This window comes from Nicotiana tabacum, chromosome 19 (genome assembly GCF_000715075.1).
Source record: "Nicotiana tabacum cultivar K326 chromosome 19, ASM71507v2, whole genome shotgun sequence".
In the NCBI taxonomy this organism is placed as follows: Eukaryota; Viridiplantae; Streptophyta; class Magnoliopsida; order Solanales; family Solanaceae; genus Nicotiana; species Nicotiana tabacum.
The window spans coordinates 97888501-97911545 of NC_134098.1; the positions used below are offsets into that span (position 1 = coordinate 97888501).

At 40.4% G+C, this 23045-nt stretch overlaps 1 long non-coding RNA gene across 2 annotated transcripts; it reads left to right on the top strand.

Moving 5' to 3' along the window:
- The first annotated feature begins 8422 nt into the window (after positions 1–8422).
- Positions 8423–23045, top strand: LOC142173264 (uncharacterized). Of its 2 annotated transcripts, XR_012702864.1 has the most exons (3): positions 8555–8836; positions 9430–9506; positions 22459–23045. It is a non-coding gene; the product is annotated as an uncharacterized LOC142173264 (long non-coding RNA). The 2 variants fall into 2 exon arrangements; XR_012702863.1 differs by lacking the exon at positions 9430–9506 and having other exon boundaries at positions 8423–8836.

Consider the following 23045-nt stretch of genomic DNA (forward strand, 5'->3'; position numbering starts at 1 on the left):
AACGAGGCCCACGTATCTAGATATGGGCTGGGTTGAGAATGAGGTAACAAGTGGGTGGGTTGGACATCTATTAACTGTGAACTACTACTGATTCCATGAAACAAGTAAGTTGGTGGTCAGTGCAATGATTATAGAGCCATATAAAAGCAAATTTTTTTTTTTAAAAGAGAAAATTATTGATCTATGGTTAGATAGAATGATATTATTTTCTTGTTGGTCCATTTCGTTTCTAAAAAAAATCATTTTTTAAAATTTGAAAAATAATTTAATTTGAAAAAATATTTATAACTAAATGTGAAAATATAAACTAACATAGAAAGCAAGAATAATTATCAATGGCTACAAGCATGGATAGGCGATGAATTACACTCAAGTAACGATCCAATATATTTCCCAGCCCTGCTCTCACCCGAGGGCATGACCTTATTCTTACATCGTTGATCACAGCCACTATAGAGTATAGACTAAGGGGTACTACTTTATCACTACCACTCAACCAATAGAGAGCTAAAACTAAGGAAGGAATGGAGATTATGTGATTTTAAAATTCTACCACCAGCTTCCAAATAGAGGTATTGCATTATTTTCAAGCAGCGTAATTCATATTATATATACACATATTATTATTGTTAAAATTATAATTACGCGAATGTTTATATTTTTTGACGAAGGATGTCGGATGACACTCTTTGTAATAAGATATCTTCGCCACTGATTGTATATTATTTACACGTATATTTAGACTTTTTTCAATTAAGAAGTGTGAGATGACACGACTTTTTGTAAGTTATCTCCGCCACTAATTATCTTTTGAGATTATGATTTAAATGTACTATATTTGTAAAAGTATCATGTTGATTTTCACACAGGCATACACGAAAATATATATATACTTTGAACTCATTGCCTAAAAGTTGCATCCATCACTCTATACACTTACTAGTTTATTTTCTGTACTTTGAATTTTGTAAAAATTTATGAATCCCTTTCATGTTTTCTCTTTTCCACATAAGCTCTTAGAGTCTTGCCCTCTACCTTTAAAAATAAAAACAAAAACAAATATGTTATAAAATAAAGACTATAAAGTAAAGACGAGTATAGATAGAAACTGATATATTATTCAAACTTCAAACTTGTGTACATAATGAACTGAATTCTCCTCTATTTATAGAAGAAAGGAAGCTGTTGTGTAAGCTGTTACTGCAAGCTGCTGTGTAAGCTGCTTGTAAGCTGTTGCTCTAAACTGTTGTGCCAGATATAGATAATCTTCTATCATGGGTAATATTTATCCATAGCGGAGTACCGAAAGGGTAAGCTTATTCAGGAGGCTTATTTCCAATAGAGTACTAAATAGATAAACATATTTATGGCGGAGTCTCATATGGATAAACTTCTTCAGGAAGCTTATTTACAACGGAGTACTAAATGAACATCCATAATATAATATATTCATAACACTCCCCCTTGGATGTTCATTAAAAGATAATGTGCCTCGTTAAAACCTTACTAGGAAAAACCCCGTGGGAAAAAATCCTAGTGAAGGAAAAAGAGTACATATATTTAGTAATACGCATTGCTAACTGCCTCATTAAAAACCTTATAAGGAAAAACCCTGTGGGAAAAAACCTTAATAAGGAAAAAGGAGTACATCGCGTATTTTACTCCCCCTGATGGAAACCTTATTTTAAATATTTAAGTCTTCGCATTCCAATCTTGTATACCATCTTCTCAAAAGTTGAAGTTGGCAAAGATTTAGTGAATAAATCTGCTGGATTATCACTTGAACGGATTTGTTGCACATCAATGTCACCATTTTTCTGAAGATCGTGTGTGTAGAATAATTTTGGTGAAATGTGCTTCGTTCTATCTCCTTTTATAAATCCTCCCTTCAATTGGGTTATGCATGCAGCATTGTCTTCGTATAAAATTGTGGGTCTTTTCTCACATTCCAAACCACATTTTTCTTGAATAAAATGAATTATTGATCTCAACCATATGCATTCCCTACTTGCTTCATGAATAGCTATTATTTCAGTATGATTTGAAGAAGTAGCAACAATAGATTATTTTGTGGAGCGCCATGATATGATAGTACCTCCACATGTAAACACGTACCCGGTTTGAGATCTAGCTTTATGGGAATCAGATAAATAACCTGCATCTGCATAACCAACAAGATCTGTACTATCTTTGTTAGCATAAAACAAACCCATATCAAGAGTTCCCTTTAAATATCGCAATATATGCTTAATCCCGTTCCAATGTCTCCGTATAGGATAAGAGCTATATCTTGCTAGAAAATTAACAGAAAATGCTATGTCAGGCCTTGTAGTATTAGCAAGATACATAAGTGCACCAATTGCATTGAGATAGGGTGTTTCAGGACCCAGGAGTTCCTCATCCTCTTTTGGAGGTCGGAACGGGTCCTTATTCACTTCAAATGATCGAACAACCATTGGTGTACTCAATGGGTACGCTTTGTCCATGTAAAAGCGTTTTAAGTCCCTTTTCTGTATAGGCAGATTGCTGGATAAAGATCTCGTCTGCTAAATATTTAATTTGCATATCAAGACAAAGTTTTGTCTTCCCAAGATCTTTCATCTCAAATTCTTTCTTAATATATTCAATTGCCTTTTGGAACTCTTCTGAAGTTCCAACAAGATTTATGTCATCAACATAAACAGCAAGTATAACAAATTCTGAAACCATTTTCTTTATAAAAATATATGGATAAATAACATCATTTATGTAACCCTCTTTCAGCAAATATTCACTGAGGCGATTATACCACAATGCGCCCAGATTGCTTTAAACCGTACAAAGATCTTTGTAATCTGATTGAGTACATTTTTCGAGATTTTGAATATGCTTCAGGCATTTTAAATCCTTCAGGAATTTTCATGTAAATTTCATTATCAAGTGACCCGTACAGATAAGCTGTAACCACATCCATTAGATGTATTTCAAGCCTTTCACGTAAGGCTAAACTGATGAGATATCAAAATGTTATGGCATCCATAACGGGTGAATATGTTTCTTCATAATCGACTCCAGGTCGTTGTGAGAATCCTTGTGCGACAAGGCGAGCCTTGTATCTTTCAACTTCATTTTGCTCATTCCTTTTTCGCACAAAAATCCATTTATGACCAACTGGTTTTATACCTGCAGGTGTTTGGACTACTGGTCCAAAGACCTCTCTTTTAGCAAGTGCGTTCAATTATGATTGAATTGCCCCTTGCCATTTTAGCCAATCAGATCTTTGTTGACATTCTTCGACAGATCGGGGTTCAAAATCCTAAAGTGCAACATTATATGTAAAAATATTATCCACCACTATTTCAGATCGATTTAAATTAATCCCATCACCAGTAGAACTTATTAAAAGTTCCTCGCTCACTTGAGTCTCGGGTTTATTGATTTCTTCAGGAATCTCATAACTAATCAGATATTGGGTCTCTTCAGGAGATCCCTTCATAATATCATTTTGATCATTTGTCGATCCATTCATAATATCATTTTGATCATTTGTCAATTTTTTTTTCTAGGATTTCGATCCTTAGAACCCATAGGCCTACCACGCTTCAGGCGTGCTTTAGGTTCACTAGCTCTCATGCTAATAGATGGTCCTGCTGGGACATCAATTCGGATAGGCACATTCTCTGCAGGGATATGTGACTTAGTTATCCTTTTCAAATCAGTAAATGCGTATGGCATTTGATTTGCTATATTCTGTAAATGGATGATCTTCTGGACCTCCTGATTACATATAGAGGTACGTGGATCAAAGTGAGATAATGATGAAACTTTCCACATAATTTCTCTTTTGATTTCCTTTTTCTCTCCCCCTAATTGTGGAAAATTTGTTTCATCAAATCGACAATCTGCAAATCGAGCAGTAAATAAATCTCCCGTCAATGGTTCAAGATAGCGAATAATAGAGGGTGATTCAAATCCAATATATATTCCTAACCTTCTTTGGGGGCCCATCTTACTGCGTTGTGGTGGTGCTACTGGCACATATACAGCACATCCAAAAATTCGTAGATGGGCAATATTTGGTTCATGACCAAAAACTAATTGTGACGGAGAATATTTATTATAATACGTTGGTCTGAGACGGATAAGTGATGCTGCGTGCACTATAGCATGGCCCCAAACAGTAGTGGGCAATTTTGTTTTCATAAGTAGTGGTCTTGCTATCAATTGCAGCCGTTTAATAAATGACTCTGCAAGGCCATTTTGAGTATGAACATAAGCTACCGGATGTTCAACTTTTATCCCAACTGATAGACAGTAATCATCAAAAGCTTGAGATGAGAATTCTCCAGCATTATCAAGGCGAATAGCCTTTATAGGATAATCTGGGAATTGTGCCCTTAATCGAATTATTTGGGCTAATAACTTTGCAAACGCCAGGTTGCGAGATGATAATAGGCACACATGAGACCATCTTGAAGATGCATCTATTAGGACCATAAAATATCTAAACGACCCACTTGGTGGGTGAGTAGATCCACATATATCCCCATGTATACGTTCTAAAAAGGTAGGGGACTCAATGTCAACCTTCATTGGTGATGGTCTAGTGATCATTTTGCCTTTATAAGAAGCATCACAAGAAAATTCATTATTTGTAAGAATCTTCAGGTTCTTTAATGGATGCCCACTCGAATTTTCAGTAATTCGTCTCATCATTATTGATCCAGGATGGCCCAAACGGCCATGCTAAAGCACAAAAATATTTGAATCAGTAAACTTCTGGTTTCCGATAGAGTGTGCTTCAACTGTACTAATCTTTGAATAGTATAAGCCAGAAGATAAAGTTGGTAACTTTTCTACAATGCATTTCTGGCCAGAAATATTCTTTGTAATACAAAGATATTCCACATTCATTTCATCTATTGTCTCAACATGATACCCATTTCGGCGGATATCTATAAAACTCAATAAGTTTCTTCGGGACTTGGAGGAGTACAATGCATTGTCGATAATAAGTTTTGTTCCCTTAGACAGAAATACAATAGCTCTTCCGGAGCCTTCAATCAAACTTATATTACCAGAAATTGTGGAAACATTTGCTTTTTCCTTATGCAAATAAGAAAAGTATTTCTGATATTTGAATATGGCATGAGTTGTTCCACTATCAACTACACAAATATCTTCATGATTGGTCTTTGATCCAAACATAATTTGAGGATTATCCATATTCTTCAAAATGACATAAACAAAATAAATATGATAGTAAACATTATAACTTTTATTTATGTATAACAATTACATAACTATACTATCTACTACAAATAACAAAAATTAAAATATTTACATCTCTACAGATTCACTACCGATCACATGACTTGTTTCTCCTTCTGGGAGTGCAAAGTAATCAGCTACATCCAAATGCATGAAGTCTAAATTATCTTCAGAAATAAAATTTGCTTCAACATTTTTCTCTGTCTTCTTCAGGGAAGCTTGATATAGCTCAACCAGGTGCTTTGGCGTACGGCATGTACGTGACCAGTGCCCTTTTCCTCCACATCTATAGCATGCATTTTCTGGCTTTGCTTCTTGCACCGCTTCATGCTTTTGTTCCTTCCTTTTCCACTGCTGGTGGTGAGGAGGGTTCTTTGGTGCATTATTATTACCACGATTAGAGTTTCCTCCCCGACCACGGCCATGACCACGACTGGGGCCACGTCCTCTTCCACGTTTAGCTTGGTGGAAGTTCGTCTCATTCACTTCAGGGAATGGACAAGAACCAGTAGGTCGGCTTTCATGGTTTTTCATTAATAGCCCATTATGTTGCTCGGCTACAAGAAGATGTGAGATAAGTTCAGAATACTTTTTAAATCCCATCTCTCGATATTGCTGCTGCAGGAGCATATTCGAGGCATGAAAAGTGGTGAAAGTTTTCTCCAACATATCATGATCAGTAATATTATCACCACATAGTTTCAATTGGGAAATAATTCTGAACATAGCAGAATTATACTCACTGATAGATTTAAAATCTTGTAACCTTAGATGAGTCCAATCATAACGTGCCTGTGGAAGAACGACCATCTTCAGGTGGTCATATCTATCTTTCAAATTACTCCACAGTATGACTGGATCTTTAACAGTAAGATATTCCATTTTCAGGCCCTCATCAAGGTGATGGCGTAGGAATATCATTGCTTTGGCGCGGTCTTGGTTTGATGCCTGATTTTTATCTTTGATGGTGTCTGCCAGACCCATCGCATCAAGATGAATTTCGGCATCAAGCACCCAAGACATGTAGCTTTTGCCCGATATATCTAGGGCTACAAACTCAAGTTTAGAAAGATTTGACATTATTTAGAAAAAGAAAGTTCGTACCTCTGATACTTTCAAAGTATTTTCTCGAGATGGCAGAGTCTCGTGCTGATAACGTGTTATAAAATAAAGACTGCAAAGTAAAGACAAGTATAGAGAGAAACTGATATATTATTCAAACTTCAAACTTGTGTACATAATGAACTGAATTCTCCTCTATTTATAGAAGAAAGGAAGTTGCTGTGTAAGCTGCTACTGCAAGCTGCTGTGTAAGCTGCTTGTAAGCTGCTGCTGCAAGCTGCTGTGTAAGCTACTTGTAAGCTGCTGTGTAAGCTGCTTGTAAGCTGCTGCTCTAAACTGTTGTGCCAGATATAGATAATCTTCTATCATGGGTAATATTTATCCATAGCGGAGTACCGAAAGGATAAGCTTCTTCAGGAGGCTTATTTCCAATAGAGTACTAAATAGATAAATATATTTATGGCGGAGTCTCATATGGATAAACTTCTTCAGGAAGCTTATTTACAACGGAGTACTAAATGAACATCCATAATATAATATATTCATAACAAAATATACATTATTTCACTTTATCCCATTCCTAGTAGGGGCCCGCCATCCCCACCACACTTTCTTCTCCTTTTTTGACCAAATTTTATCTTTTCTCGGTTCTGTAAATCTCTAATTTATACTGCTAAATCTGGAAACTAAGATTTCAGAAGCCAAATTCTAAAATCATAGTTGTGGCAAAGGTAGATGTTCTTCATTGCAATATTGTAAGTCAATTTTGGAAGAAAATCAGCAAGAAAATAAAAATTGTACACGAAGATGACTAATTATTCGAAAATGATATCTCTTCAACTTTTGTAAATGTAGTTGTGAATATATATATATCCTATACTAACCTCATGATTGCCCTCCATGCACGTTTCATCAATTCCCCTTATTAATAAGCCACCGTTTAAGGAGCTTGGGGTCGTCCGGGGATAATTTGGGAAAACTATAAATATTTTGGCAAAAGTCACGTGTTAACCGGGAGACCCAATGTTGGCATCATATTATGCTGACATCAACTAGGGAGTGGAGACCCTATATTGGCATCAACTAGGGAGTGAAAACCCTATGTTGGCATCAGATTATGCTGGCATCAACTAGAGAGTGGAGACCCTATGTTGGCATCAGGTTATGCTGGCATCAACTAGGGAGTGAAAACCCTATGTTGGCATCAGATTATGCTGGCATCAACTAGAGAGTGGAGACCCTATGTTGGCATCAGGTTATGCTGGCATCAACTAGGGAGTGGAGACCCTATGTTGGAAAATCATCAGGTTATGCTGACAACAACTAGGGAGTGAAGACCTTATGTTGGCATCAGATTATGCTGGCATCAACTAGGGAGTGGAGCCATTATGTTGGAAATTCATCAGGTTATGCTGGCATCAACTGGGGAGTGAAAACCCTATGTTGGAAAATCATCAGGTTATGCTGGCATCAACTAGGGAGTGAAGACCCTATGTTGGAAATTCATCAGGTTATGGCGGCATCAACTAGGGAGGGGAGACCCTATGTTGGAAAATCATCAGGTTATGTTGGCATCAACTAGGGAGTGGAGACCCTATGTTGGAAATTCATCAAGTTATGCTGGCATCAACTAGGGATGAGAGACCCAATGTTGAAAAATCATCAGGTTATGATGTCAACTAGGGAGTGGAGACCCTATGTTTGAAATTCATCATGTTATGATGGCATCAACTAGGGAGGAGAGACCCTATGTTGGAAATTCATCAGGTTATGCTGGTATCAACTGGGGAGTGGAGACCCTATGTTGGAAATTCATGAGGTTATGTTGGTGTCAACTAGGGAGTGGACACCCTATGTTGAAAATTCATCAGGTTATGCTGGCATCAACTAGGGAGTAGAGGCCCTATGTTGGAAATTCATCAGGTTATGCTGGCATCAACTAGGGAGTGAAACCCTATGTTTGAAGGTCATCAGATTATGATGGCATCAACTAGGGAGTGGACACCCTGTGTTGGAAATGATGCAACTAGGATCAGAGACCGTAGTTTTGAATTATTTTCAACATTATTTCTTCTTTTCTACCTTTATTTTTTCAAAGAGTGAGTGAATGCGGGAAAGAATTTTGGAGGAGACTTCCCTTTTGAAGTTGTTGTTGCAAAGCTGTTTCCAGCCCTTGCGCGATTTTCCTTTTGGTTGCCCCTGCTTTTTGCAAGGTTACTTTCGGGTTGCACCTGTTTTCTATTTTCTTCAACAAAGAATAATTTGTCAGTTTGAAACGGTGGTTGGTTTTGTGGCCTTGATTATTTTGGTCACTTGATCTCGGCCCGTCCTTTTGACGAAGATTTGACACGTTGCTTTACACCACTCAAACGAACATCTCATCTACACTCTTATTTGCACAGTCTCTACACTGTTTCTTCCTCAAAATTTCAATTGCTGCTCACCTCCTCTTCCAATTTTCTTTGTCTCTTTTAGTCTTCTCTCTTCCTGGACAGTTTATTTGCCTTGATTGTACAGTTATAAGGTGAGTTTTAGTTTTTTTTTTTGATTTTCGGAATAGCTGCTGAATATAAATTGTTTAAATTGATTAAATTATTCGTCCATCATTCTCTGTAATTCGTCCAGGAAAAAAATGGGATATTTGCAGTTGTTTCCCATTTCAGTTGGGGTTGAATTCAATCCCCACAATTACTCACTTAACCCCTTTGAGTATATTTGCTGATGTTGATTTAGGTACTATGGGGTAGTTATGGTTAAGGATGTTTTAATTTTTCTTAAAAACAGACTTGTTCTTGAAGCATTTGGTGGGTTCAATGTTTTTTCCTACAGTCTTGGTGTATTTGTTTATTCTTTTAAAGGTGTTGGAATGATTTTACCTTTTGGAAGAAGAGATGAAAGACAAGGACAAATTTGGGAAAATTTTGGATTTGTCGATAGCTTTCATTTCTTTGATGTATGGTTCTTTTGGGGTATTGGGATACTTTGCTTTTGGAAAAGAGACCAAAGATAAGATCACTACTAATCTTGGGAGAGGATTGGTTAGTACTTTAGTGCGGATTGGACTTTGCATATACGTTTTCTTTACTTTCCCACTTATAATGAATCCTGTTTATGAAGTGATGGAAAGGAGATTTCGTGAAGGCAGATAGAGTTTGACACGGGAACAGTCAAATCAAAATTCTTATTTCAACGAGGTTAGACATTAGAATCTCATTCAAGAAGCTTTATTAGTTGGAGTTCATAATGATTTACTACAGGGATAAGTTTGTTTAAACTTATTTGTTTCTAGCAAATAGTGCAAAATTACCAAAGTACAGTACGTTCCTCAAGGGGACCAATTAGCTTAGGTTTTTCATGTTTCAATTAGGGACTAATAACGCGAGTGGGTATGGGGTGGCTAGATCAAAGGCAATTACGAGAGTTATGAATGTAGTTGCGTTAAATTGTCAATTGAAGCTGCTTTGCCTCATTAGGATTAGATCTGCCAAAATTCCAAAATTGAATTAGTTCCTCGACTCACTCCCCTACCCCCTTCAAACCACTTATCATATTCAGTAATAATCTCTTAAATTTCATTACTCTTATAGGTATTTAATTAAAAATTAGAAAATAATTTAATCTTTTCTACTAATATAGTATGATTGGTTAAGGAAAGAGCACATATCTGTATTTAGTATATTGTTTCATAAAATAATATTAATTGTTTACCCGGAAAATCGGATATAGTTGAATTTATAAGTAGTTCTAAGGATATGTGATATAGCTTGACATAAATCGTACATAAAAGTGAAAATATTTTGATTCTTGGCTATAGAAATGGGATATAAATTGTTGAACTAGAAGAGTGAGTATGCTGAGTAAAACAGACTTAAGAGATTTATTCTTCAACAAATAGAAGTAGTCTTTTCTTACAATGTGTCAACCTGCTTGTGCTTACAAGGATTCCCCCATTTATAGTAGAGGGATCTTACTTTATTTATAATAAAATATATATAGTGGAGAACCCATGATGGAGAACCCATGATGAATTGTCATTTCCTCGATTCCTGCCAAAATTCTCTCCCCTAGTGCGGTTGCAACGTCTCTTATCTGCGAGCTCGATATTGGCTCGAGCTCGGTATTGGGTCGAGTCCTCGGCCTTGAGTTTGAGTTCGACATTCGGGGCGAGTGTCAATCAGTCTGTGCATCTCCGACAACTTTCTCTTTGCCTTGCGGTTCGATTTGGTCATGGGCTTGATAATGATACCGAGCCGATTCCTCGATCGGTCTTGGAGCTCGAGGCTTGTTTGTACTATTCTCGGAACTCGTCTCTAGTTCTCACTTTGATCGTTTACCATTCGAACTCGATCAAACGTACAGATGCCGAAATCTATTTCGACCGTATACAGATAGTCCCCTCATTTCTCAGAAAGAATGTGGTGAGAAATGATATAATTTTCGACGGCCCGATCGGATTGTAAGCTGACGTTTTCACTGGGCTCGATCGTGACGTATGTGATAGTTGTCCCGTTGATTTAGTCTTTCAAGGTATTTAATGCACGTCATATGGTGGTCGGCCACCGCTGATACTGAACCGCCATGGTATAAACCTATAAATAGCTCTTTCATTTATCATTTACCACTTTTACATCTCCAACCTCCCAAATTTTCTTACTCTTTCTGCCTCTACTTTGCCGCTTGTAGAGCCACCTTCATAAACCTTTCATCTTCCTTTCCTTTTCTTTCTCTTACATCAATGGCAAAAACTTCAAAAATAGTACCTCAAAAGGAGAAAGCTTCCTCTTCACGACCGTCCGGCGACAAGGCGCCGGTGGAGCCGCCTCCCCATGAGTATGTTCCTGGCTCGTCTACTCTGAAGATCGATTTTAAGGTTGAGAATCCTTTGTCGGTTTTGGGTCAATATGAGCATGTGTCAATGTACATGTGCTCGATAACAGAGGGCCATCTCGAGGCTGTGAGGAAAGACTGCAACTGGGGTCCCGAGATTGTGTTGCAAATTCCCTCTCCCGAAGAGAGCATCATCACTCATGTGGAGGGTTTTTTAAGTATATATACTTACCCCTTCACGTTGGGTCCCGCCGACCCAGTGATAATTGATTTTTGCAAAAGGTATCAGGTTACTCTCGGTCAAATTCATCCTTCTCTATGGCGCATAGTGACCTTACTTCGCTTCTTCTCCAATAAGTCGCTTCTTCTCCAACAAGGCCGGGGGGCCTGGATTTCACCCTAAATCACCTCATACGATTGTATCGGCCTCAAATCTTTCGAGGACTAATCAGGCTTCATCGTCGGGCATCGAAAGCTTTAATGTCGAGCATCGACGAAGACAAGGATCAGGGTTGGATGGGCCGTTATATTCGGGTGAGGACCCATGACCTCATTCCGGAAGAGAATATGTCGTTCCCCGAGGAATGGAATTTTGACCGTAAGTGGTTTTCATAAGGCATTGCTTTTTTGTATCTTTCTCTGATTCTATCTGATATCTTTCTCCGATATACAGCTGCCCCTTGGATGCCACAAACGGTACCCGACTTCGAGGATTGGGTTCGGAAGTTAGCCTCGACTTCCTCTTATGCCGAACGCGCTTGGCGTGATTTGGCAAAAGGTAGATGGGAGGCCAAGAATCACGGTAAGGGTCACTTCTCGTGTTCTTTGAAATGTTTTTACGCTCCATTCGTTACCGATTTCCTTTCATGGAGGTGTAACAAAGGACACCGTTTTGAGGCTTTCGAGTGGTGAGGAAGGAACTAAGTCCCCGGTCCCGGAACCGGGGAAAGATAAGAAGCGAAAAGTTGTCTCTCGGTCAGAAGACCCCAAGCCCAAAACTCGAAGGGTGAGGAGGAAGGAAATCACTCTTTCGACGGACTCGGTCTAGAGACTGAGAGAAGAAGAAGATGATGCCTCGACTTTGGTGATCCGATCTGCGAAAACTGTCAAGATCGCCAGACCTTCTGAGCCGATGACGGCTATACCGGTCGGGGTCGGTTCCGATTCCTCGAGTCTCGATCAGAGCGCCCCAAGCGATTCGCTTGGGACTATGATAGTGGGTCATTTGCCTTCTCTTCCGATCTTTTCTGAGGAGGCGTTAAAGGAAGCTCGAGAATTGAAGACCCCCGATATGGGCGGAGGCTCTAGTGTAAGGGACCCTTTTCGGGATTGCTTTACTGGTGTCGATGATGCCTCCGACGTTACTGGCGCTTCTCTTCTCCTAGAAGAGGCCCGACGTTTCATTTCTCGGGTAATCATTTTACTGTGCTTGGTGTCTTCTTTCTTTTCTAAACTTGTCTTGTGTTTTTTCCCTATTATGTAGGCCATTAGCAGGTTTTGAGTCGACCTCAGCCGGTGTGAGGTCGAGCTTCGGAGGGTCTCGGGGGAGAGAGATACTTTGCGGCTTATTTGCAGCCAAAAGGACGAGGCTATAAAGGACCTCCAAGCAGATTTGGCTAAGGCTCGTGAAGAAGAGGCCGAACTAGATAAACAGGTGATCCTCGTTCTGTTAGAGTATGGGTTTGACCCAACTGTGGAAGCTAACCCTTCACTATCTCAGCTGCAGCAAAAGGTTGAAAAGATCGGGTGGCTTCGGGAAGAAGTCAATCAAATCAAGGCCGAATGTGACCGGTGGAAGGAGACTATCGATCGCCTGGTTGCAGAAAAAAAACCCATCTTGGCCAAATTATTATCGGCCGATGTTCAGCTTCGAAGCGCCAAGTAAAAGGGTTCGGCTCAGGCCAAGAGGATCGAGGAGCTCGAAACACGGCTTGCTGAGGCCAAGGCGGAGGTTGAGTCGTCGAAAGTCATGGCCTATAAGTCCATTACCGTGTATTGGGCCGATGCCGAGGCTGCTCAAATGGAGGCAAGAGAGGCAGCGGATACTGCCGACACTCAAGCATATTGGGTTGCCGAACTTGCTAAGTGTCGGTCTCGGAGGGAGACCTTCGAGGAGATACATGCTCGAGGTTTCGACCTTGCTGTAGAGATAAAAAGGGCTAAAGAACTCGAAGATGAAGCTGAGGCCTTGGCTTCTGATGGCGATGATGATGATGATGATGATGATGATGATGATGGTAGCAAGAGCGGGTCTGAAGATGGGGGGAGCCCGGTAGAGAAGGGACCGCTCTCGATGATAACCCAGAAGCTTAGCCCTTAGCTTCTTTTATGTTGAATTTATTTATGTAAACCATCTTTGTATATCTTATACAAATATCTTTTTCTTTTGCTGACTTGCTTCGTGAAGATTTCATTCATGCCTTGCGGATGTTTTCATGAGGATTTAGGTGATTTCATCGAATTCGGCCTTCATAGCCTTTACGGCCGAGTGAGTGCTCGCTCGAGCTCGAAATAAAAGTATCCCACAGGTTTAGGGGTCGAGTGGGCACTTGTCCGAACTCGAAAAATAAAAGTAGCCCACATGCTTAGTAGTTGAGTGAACGTTCGAACTCGCAGTAAAATAGCCCTTAGGTTTTTATTGAGTGAGTGATTGTTTCTCACTCAAACTTAGGATATCTTAGCCCGTAGGCTTTAATAATTGAGTGAGTGATTGTTTCGAACTCGAACTCAGGATATCTTAGCCCGTAGGCTTTTTATAACCATGTGAGTGATTGCTCGAACTCGAAGTAAGATAGCCCTTAGGCTTTAATAATTGAGTGAGTGATTGTTTCGAACTCGAACTCAGGATATCTGAGCCCGTAGGCTTTTTATGACCGAGTGAGTTATTGCTCGAACTCAAAGTAAGATAGCCTTTAGGCTTTAATAATTGAGTGAGTGACTGTTTCGAACTCGAACTCAAAGTATATTAGCCCATAGACTTTTTATGATCGAGTGAGTGATTGCTCGAACTCGAAGTAAGATATCCCTTAGGCTTTAATAATTGAGTGAGTGATTGTTTCGAACTCGAACTCAGGATATCTTAGCCCGTAGGCTTTTTATGACCGTTTGTATCAAAAATCTCTTTGATGGTGGTTGGCCTTTAAGCCTGCTTGAATCATGAAGTAGGAAAATCTTTTCATAATGTGAGATATATGAAAAAGAAGTTCTCCTTTATAAGTCATTACATATGTGTTTGTATCTTGTGCCAGAGTTCGAGAAAAACTACGTGGGCATGGTTCGTTTTGACCATTTGGCCCTTACACTTTTCTCTATCGAGACCCTGTTTGTCATGAATTTGATATGGAGTGACTTTCTTGTGCCGAACTTGATTTATTCGCTTGGTAGCCGACCATTTAGTCATTACACTTTTCTCTATCGAGACCATGTCTGTCATGAATTTGATATGGAGCGACTTTCTTGTGCCGAACTTGATTTATTCGCTTGGTAGCCCTATAGTATTCGAGGTTGATTATGAAGGAGCCTCGGATACTATTGATTTGTCCCCGAGTAGCACAAATTTGTTGTCTCGTTAAAAACCTTCCCGGAAAAACCCATTTGGGATAAAAGCCGCACTTAAGGGAAAAAGAGTACAACACGTGCTTTGAAACCATATGTCTTGATATTTTTCGTCGAATTCCTGCAATGAGTTAGTGTCGAATATACATATATAGATGATAGAGGATAAAATCATACCTTAACAGTAATATCGTTTGAGAAACGATATGTTCCAATTGTTTGGTAATGGTTTTCCATCAATTGCTCCAAGTTTATAAGACCCTTTCCCGACTATATCGAGGACCTGATAGGGTCCTTCCCAATTTGGGTCGAGTTTCCCTTCATTAGGATCTCGAGTGTTGATGGTGACCTTCCTTAGGACCAAGTCTCCGGCCTTGAAATGGCGGAGGTTGGTTCTTCTGTTGTAGTACCTTTCGATTCGTTGTTTTTTTTGCAGCCATTCGAACCAGTGCCGCCTCTCGTTTTTCATCTAATAATTCGAGGCTAGTATTCATTGCCTCGTAGTTCGATTCTTCCGATGTATGTCGGAACCTTGCACTTGGTTCCCCGACTTTAAGCGGTATTAGAGCTTCGGATCCATACACTAGGGAAAATGGGGTTGCTACTGTACTGGATTTAGATGTTGTCCGATATGCCCAAAGGACTTCGGGCAAAACTTCTCTCCACTTTCCTTTAGCTTCGTTCAATCTTTTCTTTATGTTTTGGATGATAACCTTGTTCGTTGATTCGGCCTGTCTGTTCCCGCTAGGATGATATGGTGTAGACAGTATTCTTTTTATTTTATGGTCTTCGAGGAATTTCGTCACTTTACCGCTGATAAACTGTCTACCATTGTCACATGTTATTTCAGCTGGTATCCCAAATCGACACACGATGTGGTCCCAGATCAAATCTATAACCTCTTTTTCTCTCACCTTTTCGAACGCCTATGCTTCAACCCATTTAGAGAAATAGTCAGTCATAAACAAAATGAATTTAGCTTTACCTGGGGCCGATGGTAGAGGGCCGACGATATCCATTCCCCATTTCATGAATGTCCATGGAGAAATGCCCGAATGAAGCTGCTCTCCGGGTTGATGGATCATCGGTGCAAACCTTTGACATTTATCACATTTTCGAACGAACTCCTTAGTGTCCTTCTCCATGCTATCCCAGTAGTACCCTGCTCTGATGATTTTGCGAATTAGTGGTTCGGCGCCGGAGTGGTTTCCACAAGTGCCTTCATGGACCTCTCGTAGAATATAATCGGTGTCTCCTGGTCCCAAACATACCGCCAGTGGTCCGTCGAACTTCCTTCTGTATAATGATCCATCTTCAACCCGCGTGAATCGAGCAGCCTTGGTTCGTAAAACCCTCGATTCTTTAGGGTTCGATGGGAGTTTTCCATTCTTTAAATATTCAATATACTTATTCCTCCAATCCCAGGTTAAGCTCGTGGAATTTATTTCGGCATGTCCATCCTCGATTACAGATCTCGAGAGTTAACGACAGTCCCCGAGTTGATCTTATCCTCCTCGACCGACGACCCCAAATTTGCGAGTGCGTCGGGCTCACAGTTTTGTTCTCGAGGCACATGCTGTAGGGTCCATTCTTTGAAATGGTGTAGAGTTACCTGTAATTTGTCCAAATACCTTTGCATCCTATCTTCCCGAACCTCGAAAGTTTTGTTTACTTGATTCACCACTAGTAAAGAGTCACATTTGGCTTCAATGACTTATGCTCCCAGGCTTTTAGCTAGCTCGAGACCTGCTATCATGGCCTCGTACTCGGCCTCATTGTTATTTAATCTAGTGGTTTTGATGGATTGTCTAATAATGCCACCTGTGGAAGGTTTCAGTACGATGCCAAGTCCGGACCCCTTCACATTTGAAGCACCATCTGTGTAGAGGGTCCAAACCCCCGACGACGTACTCGATTTTAACAAGAGTTCCTTTTCAACTTTGGGTACGAGGTTTGGCGTGAAATCGGCCACGAAGTCCGCTAAAATTTGGGACTTGATGGTCGTACGGGGTTGATATTCGATATCGTACCTGCTGAGTTCGACGGCCCATTTGGCCAATCGACCCGATAGTTTGGGCTTGTGTAAAAGATTGCGAAGTGGGTAAGTGGTCAAAACGCATATGTGGTGACATTGAAAGTATGGTCTTAACTTTCTAGAGGCGCTTATTAGTGCAAGTGCTAATTTCTCTAGGTGAGGGTATCTAGCCTCTGCTTCCCCTAAGGTTCGACTTACATAATAAACGGGAAACTGTGTACCTTGCTCTTCTCGAATTAGGACGCCACTTAACGCGATTTCCGATACCGCCAAGTATAAGTACAACTTCTCATCTATCCTCGGAGTGTGAAGTAGTGGTGGGCTCGATAGGTACCGCTTCAATTGCTCTAGTGCATGTTGGCATTCCGGGGTCCAGGCGAAATCGTTCTTCCTTTTGAATAGAGAGAAGAATTTGTGGCTTCGATCTGATGACCTCGAAATGAATCGGCCTAAGGCAGCTATTCGCCTTGTCAGCCTTTGCACTGCTTTCACGCTATCCACGACGGTGATGTCTTCGATGGCCTTAATTTTGTCTGGGTTGATCTCGATTCCCCGATTCGATACCATGAAACCAAGGAACTTGCTCGATCCAACCCTGAAAGCACATTTCTCGGGGTTGAGCTTCATGTTGTATTTCCTTAAGATCTTGAACGTTTCCTGCAAATGAGTCAAATGGTCCTCTGCGCGCAGGGACTTAACTAGCATGTCATTAATGTAAACTTCCATCGACTTACTTATTTGTTGTTCGAACATTTTATTCACTAGGCGTTGGTAAGTAGCTCCTGCATTTTTAGCCCGAATGGCATTACATTATAGCAATAGGTTTCGTACTTGGTGATAAATGAAGTCTTTTCCTGGTCCTCTGGGTTCATTCGAATTTGATTGTACCCGGAGTAGGCGTCGAGAAAAGTAAGGATCTCATGACCGGTTGTGGCATCGATCATGCGATCGATGCTAGGCAGTGGAAAAGAATCTTTGGGGCATGCTTTGTTTAGATCTTTATAATCTACGCACATTCTAAGTTTGTTCCCCCTTTTAGGGACTACAACTACGTTGGCTAACCACTCGGGATATTTTACTTCCCGAATTGACCCTATTTTGAGAAGTTTAGTTACCTCATCCTTTACAAATGCATGTTTTACCGCGAACTGAGGTCTTCTTTTTTGCTTCACCGGTTTGAACCTGGGGTCCAAGCTCAATTGGTGCATTGTTATCGACGGTGGGATCCCTGCCATGTCTAAATGGAACCAAGCAAAATAGTCTATGTTATCAATAAGAAATTGAATATGTTTTTCCCTGAGTTCGGGGGTCAATCCTGTTCCCAGGTATACCTTTCTATCAGGCAGATATTCGATTAATATAACCTGCTCCAGCTCTTCGATCGTAGATTTGGCGGCTTCAGAGTCGTCGGGGATGATGAAAACTCGAGGTGTCAGAAACTCTTCCTCGTCACCCTCTATTTCCTGTTCCACCGGTTCGGTCGAGACTGGTGGCTGTGATTGCTATTTGGTTTCTCGTCTATCTTTAGTGCTCGATCTTTCCGAGACCAATAGCGTTGGTATCGGTGTTACCTCATCGACCGCAAACATTTTCTTTGCATCATGTTGCTCCCCGTATACTGTTTTCACGCCGTCCAACGTAGGAAATTTCATTACTTGTGGAGGGTCGAAGGCACTGCCTTCATATTGTGGATCCAAGGCCTTCCGAGTAGGGCATTGTACCTCATATCCCCTTCGATTACGTGGAATTTGGTATTTCGGATGGTTCCATCTACATTCACTGGTAGAGTAATCTCCCATTTAGTCGTTTCACTGGCCATATGGAAATCGTTCAAGACCCGAGCTGCAGGCACGACTTGATTCTGCAAACCGAGCTGCTCCACTACCCAAGATCGGATGATATTCGCAGAGCTACCTGGATCCACTAAAACACGCTTAACTTGAGCTTTATTTAATAGGATAGAAATTACCAGAGCGTCGTTGTGAGGTTGAGAGATGCCCTCGGCTTCTTCAACTCCGAACGATAAAGTGTCCTCGGGTACATAACCTCGAGTTCATTTTTCCCCTGTGGCCGGTACCTTGCCGTACTTGAGCACAGGTCCCTGTGGAGTATCGACCCCACCGATGATCATATGAATGATATGCAGAGGTTCCTCTTGTTTATCTTTTTTGCTGGCATCCCTTTCTATGAAGTGATTCTTGGCTCGGTCACTGAGTAACTCTCGAAGGTGGCCCTCATCGAATAGGTGGGCTACCTCTTCTCTTAATTGTCTGCAATCCTCGGTCCTGTGGCCATGCGTGCCATGATACTTGCACATAGAATTCGGGTTTCTTTGGGAAGGGTCGGTTTGCATGGGTCTGGGCCACCTAGTATCTTTTATTCTTCCGATTGCCGATACAATGCCCGATGCGTCGACGCTGAAATTGTACTCCGATAGCCGAGGTGCCTCTATAGGATCGCCATATTTATCGAAGCCACTCTTGGTCATAAGTCCCCGAGAATTTTGTCCTCGATCACTCCTTCAATTGTTCCGAGCGGAATTGGGTGCTGAGCCGTCGTTCATTAGATCTGCCACGTACGGTCGATATCGATCTTTGTTCGACCTTCGTTTTCTGTCGATATCCCTCTGGTTTTTAATAGCTGCTCTGTTCTGGTGCAGGGATCCGGAAGGAGCTCCCAACTGGTCATTTTCGACCCTGATTTTTGACTGATATCGGTTGTGTACATCCGCCCAAGTTATTGCCAGATACTCGATCAAATTTTGCATCAGCCGACATGATGCTATTGAACTTTGCTCGTTCAACCCTTGGGTGAAAGCTTGGACGGCTCAGTCGTCTGTGACCGGTGGCAATTCCATGTGTTCCATTTGAAATCGGGACACGAACTCCCTCAACACTTCATTACCGCTTTGCTTTACTTTGAAGAGGTCCGATTTCCTTGTTGCAACCTTTATGGCACCAGCATGTGCCTTTATAAACGAATCCGCTAACATGGCAAAAGAATCGATGGAATTTGGGGGCAAATTATGATACCAAATCATCGCTCCCTTCGAGAGGGTCTCTCCGAATTCTTCAATAACACGAATTCGATCTCGTCGTCTTCCAAATCGTTACCCTTGATGGCACAAGTGTAAGAGGTGACGTGTTCGTTGAGATCGGTCGTACCGTTATATTTGAGAATTACAGAATTTTTTGGGGATTGGTTTTGGGGTTGCACTCGATGGAAAAGGCTTTTTGATGAATTTCTTCGAATCCAGCCCTTTTATCATTGGTGGAGCTCCTGGGATCTGATCGACCCTGGAATTATATGTTTCTACTTTTTTATCGTTGGCTTCGACTCGTTTTGTGAGTTCCTCAAGCAGTTTAGTAATTTTGGGAGTAGTCCCCGATTCTTGCTCGTTTGACTTCACTATGACTGGCTCCGTTCTGTGGGTGATTTCCCGAAGTGGATCGGGCTCCGGCCTGCTTTGTATCTGAGTTTGGCTCTGCAACTGAGCTATCGCTATTTGCTGGGCTTGTAACATCTCGAAGATCATATGTAAGTTGACTTCGATCTCCTCCACGTTATGGGCGTCTTGAGCCATGGATCGAGTACCGCCCTGAATGTTTTTTTCTGGTTCGGAACGTTGGTTCGCCTCCAGAACCACTTGTGAATTGACATCTAGTGGTACTTCGACTCGGATTTCAGGTACTTCGATTCGAGCTTCAGTGACATCGTTAAGTGGCCTTCCGGCCCTGGGTATCAAGTTGTTGGTTTCTTCCTGAAGGCCGACTTCGTGGTCGATAGGTAAAGCCATGAATCGAGGGTTTGCCATTGCTGATCCGGAGTTTAAACTGGTGCGTATTGCGGATTTGTATCAAACAACCACGGTTATCCTTAGCCCCACGGTGGGCTCCAATCTGTTTACCCGAAAAATCGGATATAGTTAAATTTATAAGTAGTTCAAAGGATATGTGATATAGCTTGATATACCCAGTTACAGGATCTAATCCTCCACGAAAAGTAAGAAATTCCGCATATTTTGACCAATTCAAGGTAAATCGTATACATAGAAGTGGAAATATTTTGATTCTTGGCTATAGAAATGGGATATAAATTGTTGAACTAGAAGAGTGAGTATGCTGAGTAAAATAGGCTTAAGAGATTTATTCTTCAACAAATAGAAGTAGTCTTTTCTTACAATGTGTCAACGTGCTTGTGCTTACAAGGATTTTCCCTTTATAGTAGAGAGATCTTACTTTATTTATAATAAAATATATATATAGTGGAGAACCCATGATAAATTGTCTCTTCCTCGATTCCTTCCAAGATTCTCTCCCCTAGTGCGGTTGCAACGACTCCTGTCTGCGAGCTCGATACTGGCTCGAGCTCGATATTGGGTCGAGCCCTCGGCCTTGAGTTTGAGTTCGACATTCGGGGTGAGTGTCAATCGGTTTGTGTATCTCCGACAACCTTCTCTTTACTTTGCGGTTCGATTTGGTCATGTGCTTGATAATGATACCGAGCCGATTCATCGATCGATCTTGGAGCTCGAGGCTTGTTTGCACTATCCTCGAAACTCGTCTCGAGTTCTCACTTCGATCGCTTACCATTCAAACTCGATCAAACGTACGGAGGCCGAAATCTATTTCGACCGTATACATTACTGTATTAGAGGTTCATGATAAATAAGTTCAGGCGATTGTCAACTTTACAAAGTGATAAACTCAGTAGAGCTTATAACTTGTACTACTGGTTTTGGGAATTGTGAGTTTTTTATAAAGATTTTCATCTCATATTTATTATTTGATGGTTGAATTTTTCTATTAGTTCAGTGAGTGTTAGGCTTACCTAATCTTAGAGACTAAGTGCCGTCACGACATTCTACGGAGGGAAATTGGGGTTGTGACAATATTAGCTGATTGTCAAAACTAATGCAATAGTTGCTCTTTACTTACATTTTATCCTACAATCTGTGTTCTTATCATTGTATGAGTTCTCTGATGCATTCTTATTTTGGTAGCTATAAAGAATAGAGTACCTAATAATATTTCCTTTAAACAAATGAGAACTTTGATGTAGCTAAAGCGCTTGACAATATGCTTAAGAGGTGACAATATATTTTATGTGTTATATATTTTTCTAAAGGATGTGTCATGTCTTCAATTGCTGTATGCATATTTCTCATAGTTGTCTCTGGAAGTATTCTGGGGTTTGTGGAAAATGGATATGTCCCAGGTTCTGATGTGATTTTGTAGAAATATATAAAATTCTGTTCTCACTTATCAACATATCTCAACACTAGCAAAACTCTACTACTGCTTTGTTGCACCATTGGCAGAGCTGGCTGTTATGCTTTTGCCTTATTTGACTCTAATTTACATTTCTCTTCATCGTTTTGGCAATTATGTACAGTATAATATGTATGAAGCCTATTGTTCGTATTAAGTATATCTAAATAGCGGATGATCAATTGATGACAAGCTGATTTAAGTTTTTTTGGCCAACAATCTTTAGCTTATGTTGTGCCAATTGAATGGCTGACTCTTACGGTTTTGCCTTATTTGGGCTCTAATGTAGATTTTTTTTATCGTTTTGAAAAATCTGTGGGTGCTTTGTTCTTCTTCATTGTCCTTCATATAATATTTGTCTAAACTTCTTGTAACTGTCCAACAACTTTACCTATAAAAGCCAGTCTTCTTTGTGAATTATCTAACACAGAAAATACTTTTATCTTCTCTTCTTTCTAGGTAACTGTTTTGTGCAAATTCTAAACTTCCAGCCACGAGTGCACATGTTTGGAGGTGTTGTGGAGCCTTGGGGAGCGATTGGTCTTAACGATTTGCACCCAGTCGGGCCGAAATCGCTTTCAAGGCAGTGACTTGCCACGACACGGTATTTTTGATAAGTTGTTCTTGTTTCCTTCTTGTTCTTAGTCAATATTATTTACTCATTTTCCTTACAATTTGAAAGCGATTTTACATATAATATTGACTAATGGCTACCACTTGGAACAAAACACTTCCTGATCTGTCAAAGCTTGAGCCTTTAGATGGAAACAATTATAAACATTGGTCCGAGAAACTTTTAATTTTTTTTGAATAATTAGAAGTTGATTACGTTTTGTCTAACGATATATATATCTTATACATTCGCCGACTATTTTTAATTTGAGAGGCAGAGCTAATAGTTATTTTGATTAGTTATTCAATCTTTTAGAGGAGCTCCACCCATTAACAGTTGTCCTAGAAATATTCTTCACATTTTCCAGCAAGCCCATGCTCCCGTTTGGGTAAGGCTTTAACTTGAAAAGAGCTTCATTCCTATTTTTGGCAAA